The sequence below is a fragment of the Eupeodes corollae genome, chromosome 1 (genome assembly GCF_945859685.1).
Source record: "Eupeodes corollae chromosome 1, idEupCoro1.1, whole genome shotgun sequence".
NCBI lineage: Eukaryota > Metazoa > Arthropoda > Insecta > Diptera > Syrphidae > Eupeodes > Eupeodes corollae.
The window spans coordinates 226,948,334-226,964,114 of NC_079147.1; the positions used below are offsets into that span (position 1 = coordinate 226,948,334).

The 15,781-nt window shown below is 29.5% G+C and overlaps 1 protein-coding gene across 5 annotated transcripts in view; it reads left to right on the top strand.

The window, feature by feature from the left end:
* LOC129943153 (myosin-G heavy chain) overlaps nucleotides 1-15,781 on the top strand; it is a 147,854-nt gene that overhangs the window by 51,705 nt on the left and 80,368 nt on the right. Inside the window, exon 1 of one of the 5 annotated variants that reach the window (XM_056052413.1) lies at nucleotides 13,956-14,205. The exons of the other annotated variants lie outside the window; for them this stretch is intronic. The gene's annotated coding sequence lies outside the window, so the exon portion shown is untranslated. Of the gene's footprint in view, nucleotides 1-13,955; nucleotides 14,206-15,781 lie in introns of those variants that run through there. 5 annotated transcript variants of the gene reach the window in all.

Sequence of the window (15,781 nt, forward strand, 5' to 3'; positions counted from 1 at the left end):
GAAGTATATTTTTAAAAAATAGTACGATAAGTTCTACACTCTATGAATAAATGTTTGTTCTTGTTTTTTGTTTTTTAAAATGCGTGTTGTAGCTACATATTGGTAGTGCAAGTGTATCGGCTGCCAAAAAGTGCTTGCAAATAACTTTTTAAAAACTATAGATACTTTTATACATGGGAAAGATTTACTTTGCCAAAAATTTTACCGGTGGCGGTGGTGGCGTGGCGTGAAGCGGCGCGGCGCGTCTTGGCATTCTCTTTTTAGTACAACGACTTTATGTATGTACATTGTACATAAGTCTGTGATATGTGAAAGTAGAATATTTTATTTTTGTTTGGTGTTGGTGCACACATACATGCTTGGTATTTAGTTTAATTTGTATCTATTGTTTAATTTTGTATCTTCTTAGAATGTTCATAACCTAACTTTGATAATCATTGAAAAATAATAACGTAGTATGTTACCAAAAAACATTTACAGTAAGGTGATATAAAACTGTGCCAAATTATGTTTTTTTTTTATTGTACTATTGCGAAGAAGATATCGAACATAAAAGTCTTAATTTAACTAAAATTATATGTATCACGTTTATACACTCCGCTCCACTTGAATAGAAACATACTTTTTTTTGGTAAATATATAAATTCACCTTTTTGTTTTAGTTCTTATAAGATGAATCTATTGCAAATAAAACTACATAGAGGGAATAATTCAGGAAAATACTATTAACTTCTTTTAACCACTTTTCTAATTACTTCATTAAAAAACACTGTTTTTTTTCGCCACTTGAACAGAAACATTCGCTTAAATAAGGAAACAATTTGAAAAAATGCAGTAAAGAGGGTATTTTTTTTATTTTAAATGATATTTTAATAATGTGTGCTACCACCATTATTTGAAATAACTTAAAAAACCCTGTTGGGAAGTGAATCATACAGTTGTTTTAAGTAATTTAGTGAAATTGCATTCCATGCCTCTTTGATAGCAGCAGTAAGTGATTCTTTGTCATCATACTGTCGTCCAAAGTCGTACACTCTACGAACCATCCATCCCCATACGTTTTCTATAATATTTAGCTCCGGGGAGTACGGTTTCCATTGAAGTAAGGTAACATTTTTCTCGGCTATCCAACTTTTAATGATCCTTCCGCTGTGGATTGGCGCGTTGCACAGTGGTACGAGAGCGGAAAAAAGTCTTTTTAAGAAGTCATATTCATCCTTTTAAATTTTATGTTTAAGTACTCTTATATAACCCGAGCGTATGATTTAAAAGTATTTTTTAACATATATATTGTATGTTCTGATTTACAAGCCCTCAAAGTTGAAAAATAATTTTACTCAAATTGCGAACCGTATTTTCAACAAATTTTGAGATTGTTTTTTCCGAAGTTCCTTTAAATAAATTCTCTATCTTCTTAAATAATTTAATTGTACTATTTTCGATTATCTAAAAAAAAAATGATTATTTATAAAAGATAGCTTCTATAAGTAAAATGTGTTTTTTTTAAACTTTTTGATTTAAAAAAAAGCGCCAAAAGATACCAAGAAAGTAAGTATGCTAGCATATGCTGCATACATTCATGTCAAAGCACAGAAAAAATCAGCTGCAGATACGTGCAGATGTGGAAGTTATGATCAAAAATATTTCACTGAATCGGATTTCAAAAAACTGCGTTTTGACGGTGGTATTTACCAAAAAGTTTGATTTCTTCGTTATTAATTGTCAGAATGAACTGGCTAAACCCATTATTTTAAGAAAAAATGTCAAACTTTATTTAAAAAAAAAAAAAATAATACATTGACCCAGGTCTGAGAATTTCGATTTTTGCGAAACCATTTATTTCTGCCCGGAAAATTTTTTTAACTTTGAACTCAATTTTCTTGGAAACAACACACGAAAAACAATATAGTTTTATAATATTTTAAATTATATGATAGAGCTTAATACAAAATAAAGAAAAGGATTAGGGATAATCCTTTATTTTTTTAATTTTTTGCTGAAAAGCAGGGAGAAATAAAAAAGGTGTTATTTTCAAAGTTTTATTGCTTTGTTTTTGTTGTGTAAAGCGTAATTTTGTATTACCTGGCTTATTAGAATAAAATCTCTTAGAAACGTTTTATGTTTCATTTTTTGAGTCGATGGAACGCAGTTTATAGAAAAAAAGAGTCATTTTGAAAAAAAATACACTCATTGGCTCGAAGGAGTTTTCGAGGTAGAACTAACCAAAAGTGTATCCCTAATTCGGCGGTTTGCTGTTGTTCTTGAAGTAATAACGTCGAATGAAAAATTAGTTTTTAAAAAAAGTGCAGCTTACATGTGGGAAACTGCTGAACTGTTTGTTGAGAAATATAAATAGTACAATATGCCAGCAACCGTACATAAGGTTTTGATCCATGGAGAAGAAATAATTAAAAGCTGTGCATTTCCTGTTGGATCGCTCTCCGAGGAAGCCCAAGAATGCCGAAATAATTATTATAAAGTTTTCATTCGAGAAAATGCAGCCGAATTGCGGCGAATGACGATATGATGCATCATATACTCATATCCTCAGATCCAATAATAACAGGTTTAAGGCCACAGGCAAAAAAGAAAATACTTCCAATCAGCGCAGACGCTAAAAACCTCATTTTAGCATCATAAAATTACTACTTCATAATTGTTTTTATTTATTTTTTGTATGTATTTATCTATTTATTTATTTAATTTTATAATATACATAGTTAGTAATAATATTTTGTTCAAAATAAAAAGTTAAGATTTTTACTAAAAAAAACTTTTATTTAAAAATAACATCAAAAGCCTCAAATTTTAGAAAAATGTCAATAACTTTTTTTCTAATAATTTTTTCTTGACCAAATTTTGACCAAGCGTGTATAAGACTAATCTTAACATGTGTTTCAAATTTCATTCAAATTCGTTTAATAGTTCAGACTTATTTTTTCCGCTCTCCCATACAAAAATCAAAAACCCTCAAATTTTAGAAAAATGTCAATTTGTTTATAATTTTTTTTTTCAACCAAATTTTGACCAAATATGTATAAGACTAATCATAACATGTATGTCAAATTTCATTTAAATCCGTTGAACCGTTCAGATTTTACAGACTTTTTTCCGCTCTCCCATACAAACCGAACCACTGTGCGTTGTCTTGTTGAAAAATTCATGGTATTGGTTCAAATACATTGGTAACCTTAGCTTCTTGCAATATTTGCTTGTAGGAGTTTCCCGTCATTTTCAACGTGGGAAACTGCAGATCAACTGTTCCAAACCAGGAAATTGGCCCCCAACACCATTACACCGCCTTCTCGGCTATGTATGGTGGCGCTTCAAAAACCTTGGTTCCTTTCTCATGTCATGAAAATAGAAATTATAACCGACCGGGCCATCTAAATTAATTTTTTTTTCGTCAGAAAATACCACTTTTGTCCAATCTTCTTTCCACGTCATAATGACACGTCTAATAGTGTTAAGACTAGCTGCAATACCACTCTTCTTCTTGATTTTAGCAGCAGAGTCCCTTGAATTGGAGGCCAGCCTAATAATCTTTCTTCTGTCTGCTTCTGTTGTGGCTCTTGTTTGCCTGCATTTCATATATGTTCCATAGCTGTCTTTATTTCTAGGGTACGACCAAACAATTTTCACACTTCTTTCTATTTTGTTGGCAATTGTGCGAAGGGGAAGCTTGTTTTCCGCGTATACTTCTATTTTGGCCTTTTCTGCAAGGTATAATGGTTTTCCGCGGCCCATTTTTTCTTTGATCGAACAATTAATGAAGAATTTTTGTCGTAACCGTAGCCGTAACCAATAGAAACAAAACGCACACTGTTTCTATTCAAGCGGTGCAAAAAAAAACAGGGTTTTTTAATGAAGAAATTAGAAAAGGGGTCAAAAATAACCTAATGGTATTTTCCTGAAATATTCTGACCATGCAGTTTAATTTATAGGAACTAAAACAAAGATGTGAATTTATAAATTTACTAAAGTGCTACACGTTCTGATAGTAAGAAAAAAGTTTGTTTCTATTCAAGTGGAGCGGAGTGTATATGTTGTTGGATAGATTTGCACCTAACTGTAAACACATTATGTGAGTAAATAAAATGGTAATTATATGGGAAGTTTTTGAATATTAATGAACCGTATATTAAATTAAAGAATTTTAATAAGTAAAAAGAAATAGAATACAAAAGTAAATTATTCGTAAAGAAAACCCATGTTATATGAAATTAAAATAAGCGAAGTATTTTGTATACATAAAGGGTGGGACAAATACAAGTTGCTTTGAATGAATAGATATATATTTTAATGAGGTACTAATGTATCGCGAGATAGACATCTATTGTGTTCCATCATGGATTTGATAAAAATACTAATTTTACATTATGCCCTATTAATTCATTTAAAGTATTTAGAAATAGTATAATTCCCAAATATCTGTTTCTCTGGTAATTCATTGCATTGCATTTACTTAATATATGGCCCGGTGTCTTCTCGTATTCATTACAAAACCTAAAGATAATACTGCTTTCAAATCCGAAGATGCTGATGTTTAGCTTACTAATTACTAATGTTTATTATTCCTTCTTGCAGTAATACAAACTAAAAATAGTTTAGTAGCAAACAAAAAACTTATATCTCAGGATTTTCAAATTCAACAAAAATTTAAGGAATTATGACTTCGATGCAATTGTTTTGAAGGCAGTTATGATGAAGTCAACGCAAGTCAGCAACTTAAAATACTCAGAGCATTACGTGATTCTTCCAATCCAATGGATTTGGACGAACACATGTTATAAGATACTTTTCTTTAATTCTTGCATAGGCTAATGAAACTTCATTGCAGATTCATTTAAAACTTCAGGCTTTCCAAACAGGCCTTTCTGGAGGTGTTAAACGATATTGAGGAAAAACTTAAACCGATCAAAAGTTAGCAATCTATTCCTAATGTACTAAAACTAGCAGCGGTTTTAATATTATTTGCCCCAGCGTAGGAAACGCCTTTTATATTGGTATGGCACAACCAACAGTGTCAATCGTTCTATTTAACTCCACAAAATCCCCATTGCCACTTCAGTATTTTGCTCCATTAACTCCACCATTCTTTCCAATTGCTTTCTGTTACTTACTATTCTGTTCCTAAGTAAAATATACTTTTTAAAACGATTTTAAGTCCAGCCACATGACAAAATTTTAAAACAATAATTGAAAGTGTCAAACGAGAAAAAAATCTCATTCACAATCGGTTGAAAAATTAAAAGTTGATACTCATAATACGGATTCATCAAATAGTTGATAGATATTATCAACTATCAAACTGATACTCATAATAGAGCTCTTAGTTGGGGAGTTCTTTTTAAAGTTTTGATCTTTCTTGTTTTTGATCGCATTTTCTCTTATACCACAAGAGGGCTCTGAGAACTGTTTTTCTCAGGAATCTGCTACCTCATTTTCTGGACTTTTACCAAATGAAATAAGACATTCAGCCTTATTTTGATATTCTAATGAATAGCCAATTCGTTAGAATAGATCTATTCATTAGAATGAAATTTCTGTATTTTGACATTCTAACGAATAATGTTCATCATTGAATGAATACATTAAATGAACCGAAATGAACACGAATTCGAAGTCAGCTGTTTGAAGTTTCGATCTTATTTAGTGTGACCAAAGTAACAAAATTTAAAATTGTTCCTCAAACTTCCAATTTCATTGAACCAAAAAGTATCTTAACTTAAGAAAAATTAAATTAATAAAGTTCTAAGTGCAAGTGATGTTAATTATTTAAAAAACCGTCACTGTAACCTTGAATATGGGAACATAAATTTAAGTTTATTGATATGAAAAGTAAAAAAATATATTAAAATTTTGTACAGCTAACTCAGCACCTTTAAATCTAATAAAATAATTAATGTACTTATAATTCGATTTGCTTTTGTCTCACATGCATTGCCAAAAAATGTATCTTTGAAGTATCTTTATTTGAATCACACCTGGTCACACTTCACATTTATCAACAAGAACCAAAAAGTTACACAGTCGTTAAAATCGTTTAATCAAAGTTTATAAACTTCAAATGGGTGTAGTTTTTTATTTATTTTGGAGAAAGTAAACAATGGCAATAGTTTTGTTTGTTAATTCGAATGACTAAGAACGGGAACATGTTTTTAGAAGAAACCGATCAACGTCATTTCTATTTGTTAAAAAACCCCTCGCGATTTCTGGGTTTTCTTAGATCAGCTTTATGAGAACGTCCTTCTGTTCCCTCGTTGTCCAATTTGATTTAATTAAAACATCAACATATTTTCATTAAAATATACATATAACATTTTCTTTATTTTTCGGAAAAAAAAATAGAACTTACATTTTTTTCTTTTAATTTCTCTCTTCAAAATGTGAACGCTTAATAAATGACGTTTGTTTCGAATGATAAGAATGTCAAAGTTTGCTTAAGTTTCGAATCAAAATGAACTTTCGAATCGTTAGAAAGTGAAAATACGTATCGTACGAATTCGAATAACTTTCCTACGAAAGAGAATGTCAAAATAATGCTGATTATTCCATTTCATTCCAACACCATTTTTGAGGTAAAGAGCGTATGGCTTTTATTGCGGATTGGCTGACTGACATGATGGAAATATTTTGGTTTCTGTTTTTATAAGCGGTGTTTTCCCAGTAAATGGAAACAGGCCAAAATAATACCGATTCCATAGAATTCAACTGGTAATGATTTTAGGCCAATATTAATTCTTCCTTATTTGTCTTAAATTTGTGAACGAATTATACATATGCAACAAAGCTAACACATAAAAGTCATAATTTCTGATTTCCTACTCAACCTAGATTTCATGCAAAACAAAGCACTTTTGAATGTTTTTGAAGAATTCACATTCAGAATTTCTTCTTATAGGAAACGGTGTTCTTTAGGACCGCTTCTGATTTCCCTTTATATAAATGACTTAGTAATTATTATTTTGATATCCAAGTTTATAAAATCAGTTTGGTGAAATAGAAAATTATGTCCATAATATAAATGAATCCCTTGAACGAATATCAGAATGGTTGTTGAAAAAAAAATTATTTAAGCACTTAATCCTATCAAATGTAAATGTTTAATCATTTGGAAAGAGAAGCTGAAGCTTTATTACTTTTCAACAATCAAACTTCAGATTTTTCAACTGAATTTTTTGAAATTGGGTCTTGTATTTAATAAAATATTTACGTGGAATAGTCACATAAATAAAATAGCTGACAAAACATATGAACTACTTAAAAGTGTACACCTTTATCAACAAGAGTATTTTAAGCTAAAAACCTAATTATTCCAGTGCATTAAATGTATAGTAATTGCGTTTGTAAAGTAAAAAATGCTTTAAAACAGTTCACTCAGTTGAACTTATTTATAAACTTATTTGGAAACTTACATATTTGTAAGATGTATCATACAATTGTGTACTCTGTTTGCAAGGCAACCAACATATCTCAATAACAAGATCAGGTTTTCGGCATCAAATAGATCTGTCAGTTTGATTCTACCACAATTCACCTGCCAAACATCTCAACGACAGTTTTTCATATATGATATCCTACTCGTAATATCCACTTGTTCAGTTCTGAGTTGAATCAGAGTTAAACCCAGAGCTAGTAAGTCCTGAGTTCAGAGTTAACACACGTAAAGTTTTTCTTTGGGGGGTTTAATTTTTATCTCATAGGTGTCATAGTTTGGTATCACTCAAAAATTTATCGATTCAGTTGTCAATTAGCATTTTTCTTTTTTAGTTCAGAGCTGAGCACTGAGCGAACAGAGTAGAGTAGAGTTCTGAGCAGAGTATGTTCAGAGCTCTCTGATTTAATTAGGAAACAACTTGAGCACTAAACAGTCATGATTTGAAATGTGGTCTGTTTGAAACCTTTCAAAATTTTCTTTAATCAAATTAATTAAAAAAAACAGTCATAGCGTTGGTCCATTTGACGCCTGAAATAAATTTGATTCATAAAAATGCTTTTTGGATTTTTTTTTTTTCTATATTATCTTTTCTTCTGTACTAGAGCGACCAGCCTCTTCCGCCATTTTTATGATGACGATGATTTTTTTTTTAATTTCCCGGCTTTGAAATTTCAAATTGTTTGTGTCCAGCATTTTACTCCGTTTACTCTGTTATTTTATTCTGAGCTCACAGAGCTCGCCCTGAACAAAACTAAAAAGGAAACACAAATTTGAAGCTCTGAACGATCCGAGCTCAAAAAGAAACAATTATTTTTAAGACAGTTGGAGCTTTTCTCTGAACTAAAAAGAAAAACGCCAAATAAAAGTATAGAAGTCGACATATTTTGACATTTTGGTTTACTAGTCATTGTTTTTAATCATAAATGTTGTTCTTTTTTTTAAATTATATAAAATGAATAAACAAAATTTAACCTTCTTCCCCTAATAAAGATGATTTGGTTGCGATCTGATAAGTCTTTTTCTTCTCAAAACAGTCGTAATCTGAATATTACAACAATTTTAATATACTCAAAATTATATTCTTTTCTTTTTAAAATTTTACATACAATAGGGAAAAATACCTCGAAAGAATACAAATTGACCGTTCTTTTCGACATCTACTTTAATAATGTCCGTCGCTATTTCATTTTTGTTTAAATCAATTACAACGAGCTATTCTATTGGGAGATAGAACGAGCGATCTCATTGGTTGAATAGCTCGGGTTCTGTTTGACAGTTCGAAACAAAAAATAATAGGATATTTACAATTTACATGAGTCAATTATTATGGTATTACACAATCTATTCATTTTTCCACAATAAAACAATATTCCAGTATCTGTCAAAAATATCTGAACATTTAAACCACAGTTAACTCACTAAATTTGAAGGGTTAACTCTGATTGCAACACTAAATTTAAAGGGTTAACTCTGATCTCGCACTGAAAAATTAGGAATATCAGAACTAGATGATCTCAACAAAGTTAAGAAAGAAAGAAGAAATATCATAAAGCATTTAACTTAGTTACAGATTTTCTCTTTTCGTTGTTCCTTCAAGCAGAATCAAAACATCAATTTAATTCTTTTATGTTTTAAGAGTTTACGACAAATAAATAAATAAATACAAGTTATTTTATTTGTTTTTAATTTAATAATTACAACATATTTGTTTTTAGATATTGTTCATCATCGGGCGGAATACTTTTAATGCTAGTGTTGTTGGTTGTAACAAGTTGACTAGAGCTTTGATCTTTTGTTTGTAAATAAATTTCATAATATTTTAAGTTCATATCTAATAATCCTTTTTTGCCTTATTCAATATCTTCAATTTTTTAAACTTTCACAAACTCAAAAGTTGGTTTTTACTGTCAAATGTTATGTTGTTAATCAAATAAAAAACAAATAAAATATTTTTGTAAATTTGCCAAACCCAAAGAACGGCAGTAAACAAGGACTTAGTTATGAATAATACATTCCCTACTAAATGGTGTGAAGTATTTTCTATCAAAATTAAGAATTAATTAATTTCATCAAAATATATCTTCAACCATCCTGCTTTAATATATAATTTAAATATAAACTGCTTAAATTAAATCCAAAAACTTCATCAAAATGTGGCTCTCATTCTGAAGGGAAAAACAAAAAGAACATACAAACAAAAATAAGCTGCATTTACTCTTTAACCTAGAAACGTATTTTATTTAACCAAAAATTTATAATTCCATTTGAATAAAACACAACATTTGCATGTGTACATTTTTAAACAATGAAAAAACGAAAAAGAGAGAGACCTTAAAAGAGAGACAGAGAATACAAAATACATGAAAGAGTAAAGAGAATCTTCATTAGAATATGAGTTATATTTTTCTTTCTTAAAAACCAAACAGAACAGAATGAGTATTGGAATTTTAAACCAAAAATTACTAAGAGAACCAGCAGTATTTTCAAAAAAAAATCTACCCCATGTGGTGTGAATCTATTTAAATGGAGTGCACAATAATTTGCTTGGTAAATATCTACTTTTGTTTTTGTTGTTGTGCGTGTTAATTATCGTCAACTACTGTTAAGGTTGGTTAAAAAACAACAACAGCGGATTTACATATTTAGCGCCTTTGGTTAATTTGAAAAACCGCTGACAATTAATATCTCACAGTCTATAAAATACGAATATCATTTATTCAAACTTTGCGAAAATGTTTGTTTGTGTTTTTAATATTAATTTCCATTAGTATTAAAATAAAAAGTCAATGAAAAAAAAAATACGAACTATAAGAATATTAGCACAAATCTGCATCCACTTGTAAGTAATAATACAGGGGCTTCCATTGAGAAGTTTCATTTTAATATTAAAAAAACGGATATTTTTAAAAGAATTCAAGAGATGTCAATTCTACTGTAAAAATGAAGGTTTGTCATTACTCATTAATATTGAACATTATATCAGTCAAATAATCGCTAGGGCTCTTGTTCTCGTCAAACCAACACATTTCCTTAGTTTTGCGAACTGTGAATTTAAAATATTCACCTGAATTTTAACAATTTTAATTCCATAAGGGACCAGTTATAGCTACATTGAAATCGATCCGGGAAAATGTTTGATATTTTAACGTTTAAAAGTGAAACGATTCCATTATTTGTGTTCCAATTTCACACAATTCCAATGACAGATATCTGTCAGTAATGTCAGTTTTATTGATAGCTATAAACGACCTGTCAAAAATTCCAAATTCCAATGTTTGTTTTCAATGATGAAAACCAATGTTAGCTATAACTGGCGACCTGGGATGCTCATGTCAGAGGTCTTGGGTTAGTTATATCCCTGCTTGTCACACCTAAAAGTCTTTTCGCTGGTACTACCCTCTGCCTTTTGAAGCAATGTTTGTCGTAAAAAAGTGCTTTCTCAAATTTTCCGTTCGAATTCAGTGTAAGGGGCCAATTAAAGCTATTATTTCATCATTGAATCCAATTATTGGAACTTTTTTGGCAGTTCGTTTATAGCTGTCATTGAAAATTTTTGTCATTGAAAAAAATGTCCTAATTGAAATCCACCGGTGCTGTCAGAAATCGGTCATTGGAATTGTGTTAAATTGGAACACAAATCTATGGAACGATTCCTTTCACTTTTTAACATAAAAGTATCAGCTGTTCATTAAAATGAATTTCCGCTCGGAAAATAGAAATAAACATTTTTTGTGTGATTTCCCATCGATCCGCATATAATTTTTAATTTTAATCAAAACAAAACCCAGTCAAATATACATTCAAAACAATTTCCATTTTGATTTCAATAATAGCTATAACTGGTCCCTAAAACCGTAGGTGATATTACTTGCATACAGTAATGAGAGTTATCAGTTGTAAGTTACTAGAATCTAGGCTCTGCATGTTTATTTATTTTCAATGTCTTTTTAAAGAACGTATCGTTGCATTTTTATTAATATTTATTTTCAATGTCTTTTAAAGAACGTATCGTTGCATTTTTATTAATCGCCGTTTTTCTATTTAAGCTAAGGGCAGAGTCTAAACTGTCAAACAAAATGGTGTTTCATTTTAATTCTGAACGTTCAGAGCTTCAAATTTGTTATTTTTTTCGTGCTGAACATGTTCTGTTCGCCTTAATATTTATTTATGTTCAATGTCTTTTTTAAAGAACGTATCGTTGCATTTTTATTAGAAGGCGTTTTTCTATTTAAGCTGAGGGGAGACACTAACCTAACTAAAAAATTGTGTTTTTTTTACTTCTGAACGTTCAGAGCTTCAAATTTTTGTTCGTGCTGAACATGTTCTGGTGGGTTATTATTAAAAACGAAAATCGTTTTTAATAAAAAAAAACCAAAACACAATAATGTTTGACACTTGACAGTAACCCGTCAAAACAAAAGCTGAACGAGTGCTTGAAAGTTTGGTTTTCATTTTGACGAGGGAGAAAAATGTAAGTTAAATAATAAATATAATGGTGAAAAACATAAAAATAAGATATTTTGAACCGAATGCAAAACAAATTTAAACTTAAAACTTTTCCAACATTCACATTCTGACATTTGTAAATAGGTGTGAAGTTTAAAAATATACCATTTTCATTTTTGGCTGGCAACATTTTTTTGATTCCATTTTCGTTTCTCATAATCGTTCTACGCCATGAGTTTCGTTTTTCTTCGTTTTTTCTGCCGTTCGTTATTTCATAATAGAACTCTGTTGTGAGGATGTTCAGAGCGCCCTCTATGAACTCAGAATAAAATAATTGAGGAGACCGAGTTGAATGCTGAAGACAACTATCAGAATCTTCATCCTCACTTTCTTAAAAAAGTCTTCTTTTGATTATAATTACTACTTCCATTTTGATTTAAAAGTTTTTAATCTCTATTTCTTGTTTTTGTAAAAGATCATGACAAGTACTTTGACAAATGTCAAATAGTGACAGCTAAGTGCTTAGGTGTGTTGCAAAAGTAGTTGAGATATGATCGGACTTTTTTGAGAACTCTTTTCTAAGTTAAAAGAGAAAAACGACTATTAACGTAGTATTTACTTTTTAAATGTAGAAAGGCCAGCTTCAAAAGTGACAGCTGCCCAAATAAAGGTCTTTTTAAAATGGAACAATTCGTTTACACTACAGGTGCATTTATAGTCAGAGCTCAGAATAAAATAGCAGCAGCTTCATCCTCACTTATTAGTTTTTTTTTTTAATTTTAAATTAAGAGTTTTGAATCTTATTTTTTATTTTTGTAAAAGAAGTTGACAAGTAATTCGACAAATGTCAAATGGTGACATCTACACATGTGTTTCAAAATTAATTCAGAGATGGTCTGACTCTGTTCAGAACTCTTTTCTAAGTTAAAGCCGATAAACGACTATTAACGTAGTATTTACTTACTAAATGTCAAAAATGACAGCTTCAAAAGTGTCACTAGTCAGAGCTCAGAATAAAATAATTGAGCATGTTTAACACAAGCAGCTTCATTCTCACTAATTCATTTTTTTTAAATTTTAAATTAAGAGTTTTGAATCTTATTTCTTGTTTTTGTAAAAGAAAATGACAAGTAATTCGACAAATGTCAAATGGTGACAGCTACACATGTGTTAACTTGTGTTTCAAAATCAATTCATAGATGCTCGAACTCTGTTCAGAAGTCTTTTCTTAAATAAAAATGAAAAACTCCTATTGGCGTAGTATTTACTTGTTAAATGTCAAAAAATGACAGCTTCGAAAGTGACAGCTGCCCAAATAAAGGGCTATTTATAATGCAACAATTTGTTTACACTACACGTGCGCTTACAGTCAAAGAAGGAAATTCAGTCTATATCATATCCTCACAAACTTTTATGAACAGTGGGCCTTTTGATGTCGCCCAAAAACTTCAATTCTCACAAAATTCCTATTTTGACAACTTAAATCAAATCCGCTCCAGAAGATATGTTCAGTTATATATGATGGGACAAAAAAGCGGAAAACAATTTTATTTTTGTTTGTTAATTTTTGTTTTTCGTTCTGCCCATACAACACAACTGTCAACCAGTACAGTAACTTAAAGAATATTATCATACTTTGAGCTCATATAAATAAGTCATAGCGCAGCTCAGAGCAGCGCCGAAGCAGCTCACCGATACAATGCGAGTTCCTGAACAGATTTAATTATATTAACTTGAACACTCATATCATTGTCTATTTGAATTGAATACATTGCATATAAATTATTGTTGTTGTTTTGAAATTGTTGTTGTTGTTGGACTTATATGATGGCAGATACTTTTTGGTCGTAGTGTCGTCCGCATCGAGAGTCGCCTTCGTTAAGTTTTCGTAGAGTGCGCTGTCCCCTGCCTTGTTGGTCATACATTGATTCGCTGTAACTACACTTTTCCGCTTTTTGTTTGACAACTGACACCAGTATAAAAACTCATCGGAAATAAAGACTTTTTTTTTTTTACTTTTGTTAATTTTATTTAATTGTTTGTTTTATTTACACACACTGTCCGTGTGTTTTTTTTAAAGGAAATAAATAAACAAACTTTACAAATATGTTCATCAAAATAAAGTAGCTATGTATAAGAAATCAACAATTTAGTGATCTTTGTTCTGTTTCGCGATTTTGTGTTTCAAAAGAAAATATACAATCTTTTTAATTAATAAGTATTTTATTCTACGCATATAAACAATAATAATATTTACAAAAAAAAGGTGAATACAGTGACACAGTGTGACAAAAAATACAAAAACATTTTACATAAAGGTAATGTTTTTTTTTTTCAAAAAATATATATACATATATACAAAATAAGCACCAAACAAAAAAAACATGTGAGTAAATTCTGTTGATTATAGCGCGTGTACTTATCAATTATTATACCCTCGGATTTTATTATCAACGATGCAGATAAATAAAATACTGATAAGATTGTTTTTATGTAAATATTATGTACATAAATATGTGCATATGTATTTCTTGGAAGTTTAAAAATAAAACCTCAAAGTATATAAAAACAAAATAAGTAAATAAGTGTATTGACAAAATTATGTTTTCTAGAATGTTTTTTTTTCTCTTTTTATTTCAAATTCATATTTTTACACAAAAAGGGGCGAAATATAAAAACAAAATTAAGGAAGGCGATCTTATCATTTCGAGAGATATCAAAATATGAAATATATCATAATTAATGATTATGTTCACTTAGAAAAGAAAGTTTTTTAATCTGTGATGGTGTTTGTGTTTTTACGACTTTTATGCCTTTTGGTGCAAAATATTTAGAAAAGTTTGTTTGGTTTATTTTTTCAGTTTACAATGAATATTTATTCGAATCTTCCCAGTTTGTGAAATCAAACATTTTGACGTTTATCCATTTTAAGTGGATAAAAGTCATGGAATCTAAATCCATTGTGTAATTCCGTTTATACGTTCGCGTTAGTTTGAGATTCCTTTTTTGTCGGCTATATCTCAAGTAGAGCTTTAAATATTCGAATACAAACAAAAAAAGAAAAACAATTTTGCATTTAGACAAAATGAATGAGTAATTAAAATTATTTGCATTCGAAAATTGTCAGTGAAAAAAATAACAAAAAAATGTCAATGCAAAATAAAATCTATTTACATTGAAAAATTATTGAATGTACAGCTGTGGACAACTAATTAGAAACACAAATTGAATTCACTTTTAAAGTAGTATCTATATTATTCTTTTGTTTTTTTTTTTGTGCAAAAATATTTTTTTTCTAAATATATTTTTTTAAACTTAAAACAATGTTTCTCAAACATAACATTTATTTCATATGGCAGTTTCTGCGAAAAACACAGCGTTTATTGGTGGACAACTAATTAGAAACAAAGAGAAAAATCATATCTTATTATAAAATTTATAACTTTATAATATCATTTAACTTACAGTTGTGTTCAAAAAAATAGGAGTGCCTGTTCTTTTTAGATTAAATCGTGACTCAAAAGTTGTATAATTTTTTAAAATTTATTTTTTCTTTTGTACAAAATAGGTAATCCAGTCTTTTATTATTATGCTTAAAGACTACTTTGTTTAAAACAAATAAGGTAGTAAAAACATGAATTTTATCAAAATAAAGCCAAAATGAATTGTTCAAAATAATAGGAGTAGGTAAACAAAATAAAGTATAAAAAACTAAAAACAAATATTCAATATTAAGATTTTTTTTGTCAGTATTATTATTATTATTATTATAAATTCTTTATTTAAACAAAACTCGAAATACATTTGAAAAATTAAATAAGAACATTAGCATGGCAAAAAATATATTTGCCGTCTGCCTGAAAATTGACATTTATCGAGAATTAACAAAAAAGA